A 20,062-nucleotide genomic window follows, 5' to 3' on the forward strand; every position below is an offset into this window, starting at 1 on the left:
TGCCACACGGGATGGTTGCCAACAGAAGTCGCGGCACTGGGTTCTCACGGAACTGCAGCTGACTGCCACAGGACTCCTCTCTCTCCCAGCTCTGCCCCTCCGCCCTAACGGGTGGGCACATGACCCACACCAGTGACTCCTTGAGTTCGAAGGAGAGGACAAATAGGCTGGGGCAGCTTTTCTTTAGACTTTAAACTTTAGAGATACAGCACGGAAACAGGCCCTTCGGCGCGCCGACCAGCGATCCCCGCACACTACCACTATCCTACACACACTAGGGACAATTGTACAATTTTACCAAACCGATTAACCCTTGAACCTGTACGTCTTTGGAGTGTGGGAGGAAACCAGAGCTCCTGGAGAAAATCCACGCAGGTCACGGGGAGAACGTACAAACTCCATACAGACAGCACCCCTAGTCAAGATCGAACCCGGGTCTCTGGCGCTGTGAGGAGGCAACTCTACCCCTGAGCCACCCTGTGTGTGGAGAGTGGATGCAAAAGTGGGATTCCATGGAACTAGTGTGAATGGGTGATCAATGGTTGACACGGACTTGGTGGGCCGAAAGGCCAGTTTCCACGCTGTATCTCTAAACTAAACCAAACAGAAGGGTGCGTGTGAGGGAGTGAATGAGAACCAGTTCGGTGGAGGGATTGGCTGAAGGGACAAAGTTGGGTGGGCGAGTGGGACCGTGGGTGCAGGGTGGTGGCCACGTGAGTAAACCGAAGGGGCAAAGCGTTTCGTGGGAAATAAGAGGTGCGGGTGGCAGGAGAGGGGGCTGAGAACAGATCTGGCAGAACTGGTAGAGGTTAGAAGTCCAGGCAACCATAATGGAGGGGAAAACCACAAGCTAGGAAAAAAGGAAGCAGCTTGTGTAGAAAGTGTTGCCGACACCGCAGATGCGACAGAGGGCGGAGAAACCAGGATGTTATCAGATCTTGCAGGAGGCAGGGAGGGTGGAGGCACAGTGAAGACAGTGTGCCAGTCGGTGAGATAGAGTGGACATCGGTCGCCAAAATATCCCCGTGGGGCAGCGACACAGAGACCCAGAGAGAGACGAGGGTGAGTCAGAGATGAACTTGATGGGGGACTTGATACTAGGATATAAAATTATGAGAAGCACAGGCTTTGGAAAGGATGCAGGGACGCAGGTTTACCAGAAAGCTGCCTGGAGTAGATGGTGGTAGCTGCAAGGAGAGGTCGGACAGACTTGGATTATTTTTTTCTGGGGCGCCGGAGTTGAGGGGAGACCTGCCAGAAGTGTATAAAATTATGAAAGGCATAAATCGGGACGACAGTCACAACCTTTGTTACCCAGGGTGGAAATGTCAAGGATTAGAGGGCATGGCTTTGAAGGTGAGAAGGGCAAAGTTTAAAGGAAATGTGAGGGGCAAGGTTTTGACACAGAGAGTGGTGAGTATCTGGAACGCGATGCCATGGGTTAGGAGAGTGGGATAACAGAGAACTCGTGTGAACGGGTGATCGATGGTCAATGTGGACTCAGTGGGCCGAAGGGCTTGTTTCCACTCAGTAAATTAAACCAAACAGAACTATGCTGGTGACGGCAGGAACAATAGTGGGGTTTAAGAGGATTTTTAAATAGGCGCGTGGACATGCAGGGATGTGGATCATGTGCAGGCAGAGGAGATTAGTTTAACTTGGCATCATGTTCAGCATATTGTGGGCTGAAGGGCCGGCTCTTGTGCTGTACAGTTCTCAGACCGAGTGAAAGTGGAAGTGGAGTGCAAATCGGCCGCAAAATGTAATAGAACTAATCTATGTGCCTGGTTATCTTTACAGCTGCACAGAACTAGATTATCTGCTGCCAACCTGCAGTGGGCGCCGGGAGTTAACACTGCCTCAACAATTCCACGAGCAACTACCAATACCAAGGGGATCTGCAAGAGAATTACTAAACAGAATCAAGATCAACATTCCCCCATCCCCCCCCCCCCAAGAGGTTGATCGGTGGGAGAGGATTGCAGGAGCACCTTGACAGAGGTAGGCAAATGGTTTTAGCCCAACATGCCAACTTGGTCAACATGGACAAGATGGGCCGAAGGGCCTGTGTCCGTGCTATACAGGCTGTTTCTGTGACTCTATGTTAAGATACTGCTGGACTGGGAGCAAAGGTGCAGGGTGCTATTGGAGTACTATCAAGGGGAGCACTATTGAGTCTGAAGAAGGGTCCCAACACAAAACGAAACCCATCCAGAGATGCTGCCTGACCCTTTGAGTTACTCCAGTTGTTTCTATCTTAGGTACAGCTGGAGTTGAGGATTGGCACAGATGGAATCTCTGTCTCTTGGATGTTGTTATTGTTGTACAGGACCACCTCTGATTTAACGGTGGCCGGCACCTCCTTTAATCCGGCCAAAATTACGAGAGTGCACTTTAAATTTCCTCCCTCCACCCCCCCCCCCCCCCCACCCCCCCACAGAAGTCTTCCCAAAAATGTCACCTAGGCCGAGTGAGGTGGCCCATCACGACCTTATCGAGACGTCCGTGCTGATTGGCGGATGGAATTTGCCCCCTGCGGCGGGGGCGGTTGGACTCCAGCCCAGCTAGAGGCAGCAGATCCATTCCCATAGCCGACTCCCGGGCTGGCTGTGCGGGCCGGTATCTTGGGCCTTGCGCAGCCTGGGTGCACCATTCCGCTACTGTGGGACTCCTCTCGCCAGCCTTGACCTCTGTCTGCCTGACAAAATGGATAATCCAGAAGGGCCGTGGAACCAAGGGTGCCGGAAAATCAGTGGCGGACCAGTACCAGACGTTGGTGACACCGCACTTTGAGTGTTGTGTTCAATTTCAATTATGCGGATATGGGGAAGATGCCTTCAGGCTGCACAGTATGCAAATATCTCCAAGGATGTTACTAGGACTCGAGGGAGGGGTTGGGCAGGCCAGAACTTAATGCCTTGGGGCGCAGGAGGCTGAGGGGTGATCTTATGGAGGTGTGCAAAATCATGAGAGGAACTGATGGGGTGAATTTACCGAGGTAGGGGGGGATTCAAGAACCAGGCGATAGAGGTTTAAGGTGAGAGGACCAAGATCTAGGCTTGTATACACTGGAATATAGAAGGATGAGAGGAGATCTTATCGAAACGTATAAGATTATTAAGAGGTTGGACACATTGGAGGCAGGAAACATGTTCCCAATGTTGGGGGAGTCTAGAACAAGGGGCCACAGTTTATGAATAAGGGGTAGGCCATTTAGAACTGAGATGAGGAAAAACTTTTTCAGTCAGAGAGTTGTGAATCTGTGGAATTCTCTGCCTCAAAAGGCAGTGGAGGCCAATTCTCTGAATGCATTCAAGAGAGAGCTAGATAGAGCTCTTAAGGATAGCAGAGTCAGGGGGTATGGGGAGAAGGCAGGAACAGGGTACTGATTGAGAATGATCAGCCATGATCACATTGAATGGCGGTGCTGGCTCGAAGGGCCAAATGGCCTCCTCCTGCACCTATTGTCTATTTAGTAGGAACCTGAGGGGCAACCGCTCCACACAGAGGGTGGTGGATATATGGAACGTGCTGCCAGAGGAGGTAGTTGACGCAGGTACTGTAACAAACATTTGAGAAATACAGGGATCGGAAAAGGTTTAGAGGGACATGGGCCGAATTAGACCAGCTGAGATGGAGAATAGTGGTGGGCGTGGACAGGTCAGGCAGAAGGGCCAGTTTCGTGTCGCAAGACTGAGAATCTGAGGGATTGCACGTTTTTCAACCTATTCAATACTTGCTGCATTCCTAAACAACTTGCTGCCCTGGCTCCATGACCTGCCACACCTTCTCCTTCCAATGGAGGGCGGTGTTCCTCAATCCCTTCCCACGGGGGAAAAAGTTGGCCAATGTTATTTTCCTTGCAGCCGGTAAGTTTTGTTTTGTTTTGTCAGCCACACGACTTTCTTTTGCAACCACAGTCGCCAGTTTAATGGGGAAAACTGGGTGCAGTGGGAACGTGGAAGGCGTTCGTCGGGATGATGCCTCTCCCCCCTCCCAAGCTTGCAACTGTTGCACAACAAGAGTCCAAGACCCACTGGGAACAGACTAGGCTGAAAGGGTGAGCGCTGGAGTGGAGGCGAGGGAGGGGAGGGGAAGGGGAGAGGGAGGGGAAGGGGAGGGAGGGGAGGGGAGGGGGAGGGGAGGGGAGGGGGGAGGGGAGGGGGAAGGGGAGGGAGGGGAGGGGAAGGGTAGGGAGTGGAGGGCAAGAGGAGGGCTGGGTGGAGGGGGAAGGGGAGGGAGGGGAGGGCAAGGGGAGGGCTGGGTGGAGGGGAGGGGAAGGGGAGGGCAAGGGGAGGGAGGGGAGGCAAGGGGAGGGAGGGGAGGGCAAGGGGAGGGAGGGGAGGGCAAGGGGAGGGAGGGGAGGGCAAGGGGAGGGAGGGGAGGGCAAGGGGAGGGAGGGGAGGGAGGGAGGGAGGGAGGGGAGGGCAAGGGGAGGGAGGGGAGGGCAAGAGGAGGGCTGGGGGTGGAGAGGGAAGGGGAGGGTGGAGTGGAGGGGAGGGGGAGGGCTGGGTGAAGGGGGGGAGGAGAGGGCTGAGGGGAGGGCAAAGGGAGGGGAGGGGTGAAGTGGAGGGCAAGGGGAGGGAGTGGAGAGGAGGGCAAGGGGAGGGAGGTGGAGAGGAGGGCAAGGGGAGTGGAGGGAGGGAGTGAGTGAAAGGGGGAGGGCAAGGGGAGGGAGGGAGGGGTTGCAGACAGACCGTGCTCCGGGAGTGTTCGTGGGCGAGGTTACAAGCAACGCTCTCTGCAGCAGAACACACTGGGATGTGTGTTGGGATCCAGCTACCCGCCGCTCACTTGTAGGAACCGCATTCCGAGACCAGGTCGTTTGTGGCCATCAAGATGCAGCCGAGGCTTCTGTCGCCCGGCCAGGTTAGACATCTCTTCCCCCTCTCCCTCTCTCTCTCTCTCTCTCTCTCTCTTGTGACTCTCTTCCCCCCAACTCCACGACTGGACACTCACTCTCTGCCCCCTGTCCCAGACAGGCAGACCTGCCTCCGGAGACGTGGCTTCAGTCCCGGGACCTCACTCAGGTGCCGGTCCTCCTGGTCGGAGTGGTCACCGGTCACTCGGGCGGGCGGGCGACCATCTCCCTCCCTCTCCTTGTCCCTCTCTGTTAGCGCTTATCCAGCTTCTCCCTTTCCCCCTATCTCTCCTTCCCCATCTCATCTCTCCCTCCTTCCTCCACTCCTCTCCTCCACTCCTCTCCTCCACTCCTCTCCTCCACCCCTTTTCCCCCACTCTCCCCCTTTCCCCCACTCTCCCCTTTCCCTCTCCCCTTTCCCCCACTCTCCCCTTTCCCTCTCCCCTTTCCCCTCCCCTTTCCCCCACCCCTCTCCTCCCACCTCCCTCTCTCCCCCACCCCTCTCTCCCCCCACCCCTCTCTCCCCCACCCCTCTCTCCCCCACCCTCTCCTCCCCCACCCTCTCTCCCCCACCCTCTCTCCCCCACCCTCTCTCCCCCACCCTCTCTCCCCCACCCTCTCTCCCCCCACCCTCTCTCCCCCACCCTCTCTCCCCCACCCTCTCTCCCCCCACCCTCTCTCCCCCACCCTCTTTCCCCCCTCTCACCCCTCCTTTCCCTCCCACTCTCCCCCTCTCTCTCTCTCTCTCCCTCTCCCCACCACTCCCCCCTCGCTCCACCTCCCCACCATTCTCGCTCCACCTCCCCACCATTCTCCCTCTCCCCCTTCCCCACCATTCTCCCTCTCCCCCCCCCCCCCTCCCTTTCTCTCCCTCCCCTCTCTCTCTCTTTTAGAGGCAAGCTGCAAGACCAAGAGAACAATGCATGGGGAGATGTGGCGTTATTCATGTTGGGAGGGTGGAATAGGAAAGAGTCTGTCGAAATAAAATTGTATTTTAGCTAAGATTTACCCAGGAAGTTCCAGGAAGAATGTGGCGTCTTTGGAATAGGGCAGACGGGAGATTGACTCATGCCTGGGATTAGAAGGTTTCAGCCACAGGGAGAGTTTGGACAGACTTGGATTGTTTTCTCTGGAGCGTCAGAGGTTGAGGGGAGACCTGATAGAAGTATATCAAATGATGAGAGGCATAAATAGGGTGGACAGTCAGAACTTTTTTTGTCCCCAGGTTGGAAATGCCAATGACCAGAGGACATCGGTTAACGGTGAGAGGGTGCAAGTATAAAGGAAATGTGGGGAGCGAGTTATTTTTTTTTACCCAGAGGGTGGTGGAGGCTTGGAACGCGCTGCCAGGGGTGGTTGTGGAGGCAGATGCGATAGTGGCATTTAAGAGGCTTTTGGATAGGCACATGGACATGCAGGCACTGGAGGGATATGGATCATGTGCAGGCAGAGAAGATTCGTTTACGACAGACACAAAGTGCTGGAGTAACTCAACGGGTCAGGCAGCATCTCTGGAGAAAATGGATAGGTGACGCTTTGCATCGGGACCCTTCTTCAGAAGGATAGGGTATCTTGGCATTATGTTGGCACGGACATTGTGGGCTGAAGGGCCTGGTCCTGTACTGTTCTATGTTCTAATGTACGAGCTAGTGAATCTTGGTGCTCGGAGTTCTGACTGTGAACATTTGTGGGCAGGGAGCTGGACAAGGGGGTTATAGAGTCATATACAGCACAGAGATAGGCCCTTCAGCCCACCTCGTGCATGATGCCCCATCCAAGCTAGTCCCATTAGCCCACGTTTGGCCCCCTAAACCTTTCCCATCCACCTACCTGTCTAAGTGTCTTTTAAATGTTGTTCTCATACCTGCCTGCAGTACCTCCTCTGGCAGCTCAATCCACACACCCACAGTGCGAAAAAGGTAATCCTCCGGTTCCGATTAAATATTTCCCTTCTCACCTTAAACCTATGTCCTCTGGTTCTTGATTTCCCCAACCCTGGGGATAGAAGACTCTGTGCATTCACCCTATCTATTGCCCTCATGTTTTTATTTACCTCGATAAGATCGTCCTGATTCTGGAGGGAAGGCAGGAGCAGATGGGCCGAATGGCCTATTCCTGTTGCAAGTTATTATGCTTTTGTTTCTATGTTGCTGCTCTTGCCCTTGTCCAATCAGTGCCTCCTAGAGTTATTAACATTCCTCCTCGATTGTTAAAATGGTGCTTTGACAATTTTCCATCTCGGGAATGTGCCGTCTTGCAAAGCTCTCCCCCAGACAGGAGAGCGTGCGTTAGCTCAGAGGGAAACGCCCTTTAAACTGTCGACTAGTCATATACTCCCAACACAAGACTGCATGCACCCGGTTAAGAGTGAAGCTCCCTCTGCACCGTCCCATCACACACTCCCGGGATCAGACACAGAGTGAAGCCTCCTGCCGTCTCTCGGCTGGGGCGCTGGTCAGGGTTGCTCAGAGTGCACTCCCTTCAAGGTGGAGTGCTGGTCATAAACCAGCTGGTGGCCTCCATGTTATGGTAGCGGCTGGCCACTCTTGTCCAGGCCTCTTCCTTTGCCACCACGATACAGAAGAGGTTAGTGTGTTTCTTCTGGGGAGACAAGAAGCACTGGGTTTCCGCAGTGGTCCTGAGTCTCCCGTTAGAGCAGGGTGGCCAGTCCTTGGTGTGCGTGCGTACCCAGGTGACGGCTCTCCGTCTCAGGACTCTGCGGAGATACGTGTACGTGGAGCACCCTCCCAGATGGCACGCTCTGGCCACGTATTTTTTTCCGCCAGGGTCGTTGCCTAGAGAGGGGTTCGCGGCTCCTGGTGGCGGGCATCAGTCTACTGTGATGTGTTAAGAGTGAGGAATCTGGTCACTTTCAGCCAGTGTGTTGCTCCTCAGGGGGAGGGGGGGGGGTGTTGTGACTGCGAGGGGGGGGCTAGTCCTCACCCTGTCATGGTGGGTGTCGAGGAGAGGCGTGTGCTCGGTGTGATTCAGACCGAGCTTACCCCCGCTCTGTCAGAATTGCTCCTCGTGCCCAGGCTCCGGAATCTTTCCCGGGAGCCGGCCCTACACAACATGAGCCGCCTTTCCGAGATGCCCAGCATGCCGTTCCGTGACGCGGAGACGTGTACTGTACAGGCTGCTCCTGCACACTCTCCACTTCCTCGCCCTCGTCTTACATCCGGACACGCCCTGGCAGTCCGCGTTACCACCTGACGGCGGGGGCGGTCCCCAGTGGAGGTCTCTCTATAAGGAAGTCCTCCCCCTTTACATCGGGGACCTGGGGTGGAGAGTGTTGCACAGAGCCGTGGTGTATAACAGATATTTAAGTCGGTTCTCGGACTCGCCAGCCGCCTGTAATTTCTGCGGCGAGGAAGAGACCGTGTTCCATGTGTATATGGACTGTGAGAGGTTGCAGCCCCTGTACGGATATCTGAAGGGGCTGCTCCTCCTCATGTTTTGGTTGCATTTTAGTCCCACGATTGGCATTTGGGCACAAGGCAGGGAGTGGAGAGGGTCGATCGGGAGGGTGGGATCTCCCTGTCGGTCTGCTCCTAGGCCTGGCCAAGATGGCCATTCGCGGTCCAGGCAGCGGGTAGTCGATGGTCACACCAGAGTCGGCTGCCTGCCCCTCTTCCGGGCTTATGTCCGTGCTCGCGTGTCTCTGGAGAGGGAACACGCGGTGTCCACGGGGACTCTAGAGGTCTTCCATGAACGCTGGTCGCCGCGGGGGGTCGAATGCATTGCAGATAAAGATGCCACAATTATATTAGAATGATTGCCTGACGCAATGTGACTATTGAACGCTTTTGTACCTTCTGGTACACTGTGGTATGCAATTATTGAATAAAGTCCTTGGAAGGAAAACAAAAAGAGTGAGGTTTCTGGGTCAGCCCCTCCCTGCAAACCTGCACGTCTTTGGAGCGTGGGAGGAAACCGGAGCACCCGGAGGAAACCCACGTGGCCACGCGGAACATGCAAACTCCACACACGCAGACAGTTTCCGCATTGTATCTCTAAAGTCTAAAGATGGTCCCTACTGCAGGGTTTGAGTGCAGCGTGGCAGCCTGTGTAACCTTGAAGGCCGGAGGGAGTTCCAGTGCAGAATACAAAACAAGAACTCCCTTTTCACAATGACTTTCGTAATCTCCTGTATCCCTAAGCCGTTTGCAATCAGTGAAACGACCTTACGAAAGATGGCAGCTAAATTACAGCAGGTGATTTATTGCAGTGAGGTAGTTAATGGAATAAATACTGATTTCACAATTTATAGCAACAATAGACAATAGACAATAGGTGCAGGAGTAGGCCATTCAGCCCTTCGAGCTAGCACCGCCATTCAATGCGATCATGGCTGATCACTCTCAATCAGTACCCCGTTCCTGCCTTCTCCCCATACCCCCTCACTCCGCTATCCTTAAGAGCTCTATCCAGCTCTCTCTTGAAAGCATCCAACGAACTGGCCTCCACTGCCTTCTGAGGCAGAGAATTCCACACCTTCACCACTCTCTGACTGAAAAAGTTCTTCCTCATCTCCGTTCTAAATGGCCTACCCCTTATTCTTAAACTGTGGCCCCTTGTTCTGGACTCCCCCAACATTGGGAACATGTTTCCTGCCTCTAATGTGTCCAATCCCCTAATTGTCTTATATGTTTCAATAAGATCCCCCCTCATCCTTCTAAATTCCAGTATATACAAGCCCAATCGCTCCAGCCTTTCAACATACGACAGTCCCGCCATTCCGGGAATTAACCTAGTGAACCTACGCTGCACGCCCTCTATAGCAAGAATATCCTTCCTCAAATTTGGAGACCAAAACTGCACACAGTACTCCAGGTGCGGTCTCACCAGGGCCCGGTACAACTGTAGAAGGACCTCTTTGCTCCTATACTCAACTCCTCTTGTATGAAGGCCAACATTCCATTGGCTTTCTTCACTGCCTGCTGTACCTGCATGCTTCCTTTCATTGACTGATGCACTAGGACACCCAGATCTCGTTGAACTCCCCCTCCTCCTAACTTGACACCATTCAGATAATAATCTGCCTTTCTATTCTTACTTCCAAAGTGAATAACCTCACACTTATCTACATTAAACTGCATCTGCCATGTATCCGCCCACTCACACAACCTGTCCAAGTCACCCTGCAGCCTTATTGCATCTTCCTCACAATTCACACTACCCCCCAGCTTAGTATCATCTGCAAATTTGCTAATGGTACTTTTAATCCCTTCGTCTAAGTCGTTAATGTATATCGTAAATAGCTGGGGTCCCAGCACCGAACCTTGCGGTACCCCACTGGTCACTGCCTCCCATTCCGAAAGGGACCCATTTATCCCCACTCTTTGCTTTCTGTCTGTCAACCAATTTTCTATCCATGTCAGTACCCTACCCCCAATACCATGTGCCCTAATTTTGCCCACTAATCTCCTATGTGGGACCTTGTCGAAGGCTTTCTGAAAGTCGAGGTACACCACATCCACTGACTCTCCCCAGTCAATTTTCCTAGTTACATCCTCAAAAAATTCCAGTAGATTTGTCAAGCATGATTTCCCCTTCGTAAATCCATGCTGACTCGGAATGATCCTGTTACTGCTATCCAAATGCTCAGCAATTTCGTCTTTTATAATTGACTCCAGCATCTTCCCCACCACTGATGTCAGACTAACTGGTCTATAATTACCCGTTTTCTCTCTCCCTCCTTTCTTAAAAAGTGGGATAACATTTGCTATCCTCCAATCCACAGGAACTGATCCTGAATCTATAGAACATTGAAAAATGATCTCCAATGCTTCCACTATTTCTAGAGCCACCTCCTTAAGTACCCTGGGATGCAGACCATCAGGCCCTGGGGATTTATCAGCCTTCAGTCCCATCAGTCTACCCAAAACCATTTCCTGCCTAATGTGGATTTCCTTCAGTTCCTCCATCACCCTAGGTTCTCCGGCCCCTAGAACATTTGGGAGATTGTGTGTATCTTCCTCAGTGAAGACAGATCCAAAGTAACGGTTTAACTCGTCTGCCATTTCTTTGTTCCCCATAATAAATTCCCCTGCTTCTGTCTTCAAGGGACCCACATTTGCTTTGACTATTTTTTTCCTCTTCACGTACCTAAAAAAACTTTTGCTATCCTCCTTTATATTATTGGCTAGTTTACCCTCGTACCTCATCTTTTCTCCCCGTATTGCCTTTTTAGTTAACTTTTGTTGCTCTTTAAAAGAGTCCCAATCCTCTGTCTTCCCACTCTTCTTTGCTATGTTATACTTCCTCTCCTTAATTTTTATGTTGTCCCTGACTTCCCTTGTCAGCCACAGGTATCTCTTACTCCCCTTTGAGTCTTTCCACCTCTTTGAAATAAATTGATCCTGCAACCTCTGCATTATTCCCAGGAATACCTGCCATTGCTGTTCTACCGTCTTCCCTGCTAGGGCCTCCTTCCAGTCAATTTTGGCCAGCTCCCGCCTCATGCCTCTGTAATCCCCTTTGCTATACTGTAATACCGACACTACCGATTTTCCCTTCTGCCTTTCCATTTGCAGAGTAAAACTTATCATGTTGTGATCACTGCCTCCTAATGGCTCTTTTACCTCTAGTCCCCTTATCAGATCAGGATCATTACACAACACTAAATCCAGAATTGCCTTCTCCCTGGTAGGCTCCAGTACAAGCTGTTCTAAGAATCCATCTCGAAGGCACTCTACAAACTCTCTTTCCTGGAACAAGGAACTGGAGACGCCAGATTACAGATAAATGCTGGAGTAATTCAGCGGGTCAGGCAGCATCTCTGCAGAACGTGGCACAGCGGAGGGACTTCAATCCTTCTGTCTCACACCTGCTTTTGTCACTGGCCTTTCTCCTGACCATCTGCCTATCACCTCCTTACCCCCCCCCCTCTTCTGTGTCCACCTGCCACGTTTTGTCCTGCCCCTCCTCTCTCTCAGCTTTCTTCCCCCACTCCACCGATTGGTCTGAAGAAGGGTTCCGACCCCAAACGTTACCTCTCCATGTTTTCCACAGATGCTGCCTGACCCGCCGAGTTACTCCAGCACTTTGTGTCCTTTTGATATCATAACCTACTGCACCAAAAGAGGCCATTCAGCCCATTGGGTGCATGCTGGCTCCAGGCCCTGCAACCCCCTCGGTCCCATTCCCTGCCCCCTTTCTCCGTAACACCACGGGAACAAACCTGGATTGTTTTCTCTGGAATGTCAGAAGCTCTGGGGAGACCTGATAGAAGTTTCTAAACTTATGAAAAGGACAGTTATAACCTTTTTCCCCTGGGTGCAAATGACATCTACTAAAGGGCATAGCTTTCAGGTGAGAAGGGCAAAGTTTAAAGGAGATGTGCAGGGCACAGAGGGTGGTGGGGACCTGCAGTTTCCATGCCAGGGGTGGTGGTGGAGGCGGATACGATCGTGGTAGTTCTATATCATCCCATTTTCTCATCCACTTCCTACACACTCGGGATAATTTACAGAGGCCCAATTATCCCACAAACCCGCATCACTTTGGGTTGTGGGAGGAAACCGGCACGGTCACAGAGAGAACGTGCAAACTCCGCACAAACACCACCCGAGGTCAGGATCGAACCCGGGTCTCTGGCTATGTGAGGCAGCAGCTGTACTACTGCGCCGTCCTTAGAGGCTTTTGGACAGGCACGTGGAAGTGCAGGGAGTGGAGGGACGTAGGTCAAGTGCAGGCAGAGGAGATTAGTTTCACTTGGCATGATGTTTGGCACAGACATTGTGGGCCAAAAGACCTGCTCCTGTACTGTACAGTTCTATGTTCTTTGAACTGATGCTGGCTTTTGGGGGATAGTGTGATGGAATCGTGCGCTGGGCTGATCGGAGGGTTCCTGAGCTCGGATGATGGACCGACTGTCTCACTGTGCACCTCTACCCCAATATCATAACATGGGTCAGAGAGAGTAGGGAGTCAGAGGGATGCAGGGTGCAGGTGGTAGAGCTGCAGCCTCACAGTGCCAGAGACCCAGATGCCATCCTGACCTCGTGTGCTGTCCATGCGTGGAGTTTGCACGTTCTCCCTGTGACTGCGTGGGTTTCCTCCGGGTGTTCTGGTTTACTCCCACATCTCAAAGACGTGTGTGTTTTTAGGTTAATTGGCCCTCTGTAAATTGCTCCTATTTTGTAGGGAGTGGATGAGAAAGTGGGATAACATAGACTAGTGTGAACGGGCTGAATGTGATGGTCGGCACGGCCTCGGCGGGCTGAAGGGCCTGTTTCCATGTTGTATCTCAAAACTAAACTTCAGGAATCTCCAAAATGAAATGCAAAATCTACTGACCAACTCCGAGATAACGCTTTGGAGAAAGGGCAGCTTAGTGGTGGAGCAGTGGAGCCCCTGCCTCGCAACGCCAGAGACCCTGGTATCAGTGTGGGTTTTCTCCGGGTGCTCCGTGTTCCTATCACAACCAAAGACGTGTGGGTTTGTAGTTTAGTTTATTGTCACGTGTACCGAGGTACAGTGAAAAGCTTTTGGTGCATGCCAACTAGTCAGCAGAAAGACAATACATGATTACAGTTGATCCATTTACGGTGTATACATGATACATGATAAGGGAATACGTTTAGGGCAAGGTAGAGCCGGCAAAATCCGATCAAGGCTAGCCCAAGGGTCAACAAATATGTAGTAATTCAGCACCGCTCTCTGGTTGTGATAGGATGATTGCCTGATAACAGCTAGGAAGAAACTACCCCTGATTCTGGTGGTGTTGCGTTTTCACACTTCTATACCCTTTACCCGATGGGAGAGGGGAGAAGAGGGATGCGGCCCACCCTTGATTATGCCGCTGGCCTTGCCGAGGCAGGTTAATTGGCTTCGGTAAATTGTAAATTGTCCCGAGTGTGTAAGATAGCGTTAGTGTGCGGGATGTTTGCTAGTTGGCGCGGACTCGGTGGGTCTTTCCACCGTATCTCCAAACTAAACTAAAGAATGAGTTGGTGAGGATCGTCCGCAAGCTGCCAATAAACGTGGCACAATTGGACCTGTTGAATACATCAACTGTTCTGGGTGTAGTGCTGTATAATGTGTCAGAGGTGTGGTGTGATCAGTGCCCAATTATTCTATAAATAGTAAAGCAGCAGGAGCAAGGGTTGGGAAGCAGCCCTGGAGCCACACAGGATTTGGATCTGGTTACTCACATCCCAAGAAACATTCCTTCTGTCAAGGTTATTACTTCCTGCTCCTGCAGAGCAACGAGACTCCAGCATCTAACAATGACAGTTTAGTTTAGTTTTGTATAGTGTAGTGTATTGTCACGCGTGTCGAGGTACAGTTTTTTGTTGCATAAGGCATCTGGATTCTGAATGATAATTCCGACCTGCTCTGACCACAGGAAGGTTTGTACTTCCACAGAACCCAATACAGCCCATCACTAGGTGCCACATCACCCCCAAGCGAAATTATGTCCTGTCAGTTTTATTTACAGTTGTTCCAAGGAAATGTTTAGTTTTGTTTATGGTCACCTGCACCGAGGCACAGTGACAAACTTTTTTGTTGCATGTCAACCAGTCAGCGGAAAGACTATATACATGATTACAATCAAGCAGCCCACAGTATACAGATACAGGGTAAAGGGAATAATGTTTAGTGCAAGATAAAGTCCGATAGTATATAATAATAATAAGAAATGGCAGGTGCTGGTTACCAAAGAAAGACACAGTGCTGGAGTAACTTAGCAAGTCAGGCAGCATCTCTGGAGGACATGGATAGGTGACATTTTGGGTCGGGACCCTTCTTAAGACATAAATGAATATTATTTATTCATTTATAAATGATTATTATATATGACACTAGACCAAGTAGGGCCCAAACCTCTCCTGCATTGGTGCAGCACCCTCGCCTACTCCTCCCCACTTCCCCTTCCCCCTCAACCCCCCCTTATACATCCTCCTCCTTCCCCACCTCCCTCCCCCTCACCTCCCTCCTCCCCCCCACCTCCGTCAGGCAGCCAGAACTGCGCATGTGCTGGTTTTTAAAACCTTTAAAATGTGAATAACTTAAAAAATATGACACCAATTTCAATAAAACTACCATTTTTACCATTAAAGTGACAAAGGTGAGTAAGGTGGGCCTAAAATTGTTGAGCTTTCGTGTACCGTTTTGGCTGAAGTTCAGTCACAAACAAGATGACAAACGAGAGTTTTAGTGTATAGATTAAATTAAATCATTTAGTTTGAATTATTAAAATATTGTGGCATAATAAATTATATAAATTATATATTCTGAAGAAGGGTCCAGGCCTGAACCATCACCGATCCATGTTCCACTGCAGATGCTGGAATCTTCAGCAAAAACTGACCTTAGGTGCAGTCTGTGTGGAGTTTGCACGTTCTCCCTGTGACCATGTGGGTTTCCTCCAGGTGCTCCGGTTTCCTCCCACGTCCCAAAGACCTGCGGGTTTGTAGGTTAGTTGGCTATAGTAAATTGCACCCTGGTATGTAGGGAGTAGATGAGAAAGTGGGATAACATAAAACTAGTGTGAACGGGTGGTCGATGGCCAGTGGGGAATCGGTGGGCTACAGGGCCTGTTTCCATGCTGAACTAAACACAAAGTGCTGGAGGAACTCATCAGGTCAGACAGCATCTATGGAGGTAAATGGACAGGCGATATTTTCAGTTGGGACCTTTCTTTAGACTGACTGCTGCCTGACACGAGGAGTGTGGCCAGATCTTTCTGTCCTTATTTCAGATATCCATCGTCTGCAATTATTTAGTTTTGGTTCACAGAAACAATTTTGGGGCTTGCTGGGTATTATGGAGATCCCTCCGTTGCTACAAATTGTAAATGGAGAAAGAAGAAAAAAAAATGTAAAAGATAATGTCAAGAGCAAAATTCAGTAGATGCTGGAACAGAGAACATAGCACACATTTGTATATTTGTATTAGTTATACAGGCCGCACTTGGAGCATTGTGTGTAATTCTGGTCACCCCCCTTACAGGAAGGATGTGGAGGTTTTGGAGAGGGTGCAGACGAGGTTTAGCAGGATACTGCCTGGATTAGAGGGTATTAGCTATAAGGAGAAGTTGGACGGACTTGGATTGTTTTCACTGAAGTGTCGAAGGGAGACCTGAAAGAAGTATATGCAATTTCGACAGGGTAGACAGTCAGACTTTTGGCCAGGGTGGAAAAGTCAAAGACTAGCGGGCATAGCGTTAACAAGAGAGGGGCAAAGTTTAAAGGAGATGACTGGGGAAAGTTTTTTTTACACAGAGTTGTGGGGGCCTGGAACACGCTGCCAGGGGTGATGATGGAAGCAGATGGAAGCAGATACGATAGTGGAAATTTAAGAATGTTTTAGATATGCAGGGAATGGAGTGATATGGATCATGTGTTTGCAGAGGAGATTAGTTTAGCTTGGCATCATATTCGGCACTGACATTGTGGACCAAAGACCGGGCTCCTGCTAAAAACAAAGACATAAAGTGGAGTAACTCAGCGGGTCTGGAGAACGTGGATAGGTGATGCTCTTCTTCTGTGCTGTATTTTCCCTGTTTTATGGAATAAGCAGGAATTAATCCAGCTGGAAATATCAGGACAAGAGGTGCAGATGGAGAATGAGAAGGATTTAGGGAGGGAATTCCAGAGCTCATACCCTCCCCCCCCCCCCCCCCCACTCGCACAGCTGAGGCGTGTCTGCCGGTCAAATAACTATTAACGAACAGCTGCAGCTCAGAGTCTGGAGAAGGGTCCCGACCCCAAACGTCATCCATGTTCTCCAGAGATTTTAATTTAGTTTAGTTTAGAGATACAGGGCGGAAACAGGCCCTTCAGACCACCAGGTCCGTGCCGACCATCCATCAGCCCGTACACTAGCACTATCTTACACACAGACTGAGTTTAGAAGAATGAGAGGGGCTTACTCCTGCACCTATTTTCTATGAAACATACAGAATAGTGAAAGGCTTGGAGAGAGTGGATGTGGAGAGGATGTTTCCACTAGTGGGAGAGTCTAGGACCAGAGGGCACAGCCTCAAAAAGGATGTTCTTTTAGGAAGGAGATGAGGAGAAATGTCTTTGGTCAGAGGGTAGTGAATCTGTGGAATTTCTTTGCCACAGAAGGCTGTGGAGACCAAGCCAGTGAATATTTTTTAAGGCAGAGACAGATAGATTCTTGATTAGTACAGGTGTCGGAGATTATGGGAAGAAGGCAGGAGAATGGGGTTCGGAGGGAGAGATAGATCAGCCACGATTGAATGGCAGAGTAGATCTGATGGACCAAATGGCCTAATTCTACTCCTATCACTTATGACTAATGACACACAAGGGACAATTTTACGATTTTACCAAAGCTAATTAACGTTCAAACCTGTGAGCCTTTGGAGTGTGGGAGGAAACCAGAGCACCTGGAGAGAGCCCATGCAGTCACAGGGAGAACGTGCAAGCTCGTAGTCAGGATCGAACCGTGGTCCCTGGCGCTGTAAGGCAGCAACTCTACTGCTGCGCCGGCTGGCCGCCCGAGATGCTGCCTGACCCTCCGAGTTACTCCGGTACTTGGTGTCCTTATTTAGAGCTGATTAAAGGCCAATGGAGGATGAGTAAAAGGAAGATTTAAAAAGTTATAGAGTGCAGAGAAAGGTACAGACGGGACACATGCTAGCAGAAGCTTCTGCAAGAATGTAAAGAGGAAGAGGTTACAAAGGCCCCGGAGAGCTGATACTGGGGAATTAGCAGTAGGAAATAAGGAAACGGCAGTGAAAGTTTGCATCTGTCTGCACGGTGGAGAGGACTGGATACAAGCCCAAAAGGAGAAAATACACGGGAGGGAGGAACCTACGACAGCTGTTACACTTGAGATTACATACGAGGCAAACCGAATGGGTTTTGTATGCTGGCGGCAGCCGACTGCTGTGTATTCCGTAAGTTGTAGGAGCAGAATTAGGCCATTCAACCCATCAAATCTACTCCACCATTCAATCATGGCTGACCTACCTTTCCCTCTCAACTCCATTCCCTGGCCTTCTTCCCATAGGTTTTGACACCCACTACTAATCAAAGAATTTCCTCCTCGCCTTTCTAAAAGTACATCCTTTTATTCTGAGGCTATGGTCTCTGGTCCTAGACTCTCCCTCTAGTGGAAACATTCTCTCCCCGTCCACTCTATCCCCTGGATAAGGTGAGAGGGGAAAGGTGCAAAAGGGTTCCCGAAGGAACAATTTTTTGTGTGTGTGTGGGACGAGCTGCCAGAGCAAGTGGTAGAGGCAAGTGTGATAACAGGTACATGGACAGGAGAGGTTTAGAGGTGGATTGACCATGTGTGGGCAAGTCAGGCTAGCTCCATTAAGCATCAGTCTGAAGAAAGGTCTCGACCTGAAACGTCACCCATTCCTTCTGTCCAGAGACGCTGACTGTCCCGTTGAGTTACTCCAGCATTTTGTGTCAGTCTACGGTTTAAACCAGCGTCTGCAGTTCCTTCCTACTTTAAGCATCCATTAAACCATACCTCCATTAAGCATCTTGGTCTGCATGGGCGAGGAGGGCCGAATGGCGTCTGAACGGTCCTTCCATAAGAAAGGGTACTGTCCCATTCACCTCTACCCCATTGTGGACATTGGACTGACCGTGGAACTGGTGCGCTACCATGCTGAGAACTACATTCAGCACTCTGTACATTTCCCCTTGCTCTACCTCAATACTTGAGTTTGACGTGATAGTATTTATGCACAGTATTACACGTCCATCGCCGATTTTCCGCCACCCGTGGTTCCAGAGCCTTTCTGGATTACCCGTTTTGGCGGACCAACAAAGGTCATGGCCTCCAAAGGTCATGGCCTCCAAAGGTCATGGTCTCTAACAGTACCGGATCGGTGGGCCTAGGCCGCCGAGTGGCCGAAATAACGGCCTGCAAATTCAGCCGCGGAGGTCTGCTATGGGAACGGATCTGCCGGCTCCGGCTGGCCTGGAGTTCCAGAGCCCCGGCCGCAGGGGGCAAATTCCCGCCGATCGGCCGCTATCGGCTGCCCCACCCGGCCTAGGTACCACATTTTCAGGGGGTCTACCGGGTGGGGGGGGGGGGGGGGGTGGATTTTGTGCGTTCTCGTAAATCTGTCCGGATTAAAGGAGGTCCACGATGCTGACAAATCGGTGGTGGACCTTTATCTGATCTGATTGGATAGCATGTGAAACAAAGGTCAAGAACCAGAGGACATTGGTTTAAGGTGAAGGGGGAAAGACTTAATACAATACAATACAATATATCTTTATTGTCATTGTACAGGGGTACAACGAGATTGGGAATGCGCCTCCCATACGATGCAATAAAGTAATTAGCTAATCAGTATAAATTTATACAACCCAGTGAAACAAAATTAGAAACAGTTTTAAAAAGTGTAAAGTTCAAGTAGGTCTGTGCCAGTTCACTGTGCGATGTGACCATCCGGCTCAGCAGGACCGGTTCATAGCAGCTATGGCCCTGGGGATGAAGCTGTTCCTGAGTCTGGAGGTGCGGGCGTAGAAGGCCTTGTAGCGTCTGCCCGATGGTAGAATTTCGAACAGACTATTGCAGGGGTGTGAGGAGTCTTTGTGAATGCTGGTGGCTTTCCTGAGGCATCGTGTGTTGTAGATGCCCTCCAAGGCTGGTAGCTGTGTTCCGATAGTCTTCTGAGCTCTATGGACTACCCGCTGAAGAGTTTTCCTCTCTGCCTCCATGCAGCTGAGATACCACACAGGGATGCCATGTGTTAGGATGCTCTCTATGGTGCAGCGGTAGAATGTCGTCAGCAGCTGTTGGGGCAGACCAGACTTTTTCAGTGTTCTCAGTTAGAACAGTCGTTGCTGTGCCTTCTTGACCAGCACAGTGGTGTTAGTGGACCGCTGAGGGGTAACTGTTTCACACAAAGGGTAGTGGGTGTATGGAATGAGCCGCCGGAGGAGGTAGCTGAGGCAGGTACTATCGCAACATCTAAGAAACATTCAGACAGCTACATAGATAGGATAGTTTTAGAGGATACCAGACCAAGTGGACCCGTTGGGCCCAAACCTTTTCTGCATTGGTGCAGCACCCTCTCCTCCCCCCTTCCCCTCTCCCCCCACTTCCCCCCTCCCTCCACCCCCCCTCGCTCAACCCCCCTTCTCCTCCCCTTCCCCTATCCCCCCTCCCTCCATCCCCGCCTCCCTCCATTCTTTCCCTCCCTCCACACCCCTCCCTAGGAGATAGATTTAAACTTTAAAATATGAATAACTT

At 51.0% G+C, this 20,062-nt stretch overlaps 1 protein-coding gene across 4 annotated transcripts in view; it reads left to right on the forward strand.

The window, feature by feature from the left end:
* The first annotated feature begins 977 nt into the window (after positions 1-977).
* Positions 978-20,062, forward strand: part of LOC144599543 (phospholipase D1-like) — a 77,616-nt gene continuing 58,531 nt past the window's right edge. For 2 of the 4 annotated variants that reach the window (XM_078410556.1, XM_078410559.1), the window contains exon 1: positions 4,691-4,869. The gene's annotated coding sequence lies outside the window, so the exon portion shown is untranslated. Of the gene's footprint in view, positions 1,063-1,800; positions 2,002-4,690; positions 4,870-17,674; positions 17,739-20,062 lie in introns of those variants that run through there. The other 2 variants (XM_078410557.1, XM_078410558.1) reach the window with 2 other exon arrangements.

Source organism: Rhinoraja longicauda, chromosome 13 (assembly GCF_053455715.1).
Source record: "Rhinoraja longicauda isolate Sanriku21f chromosome 13, sRhiLon1.1, whole genome shotgun sequence".
NCBI classification, from domain to species: domain Eukaryota; kingdom Metazoa; phylum Chordata; class Chondrichthyes; order Rajiformes; family Arhynchobatidae; genus Rhinoraja; species Rhinoraja longicauda.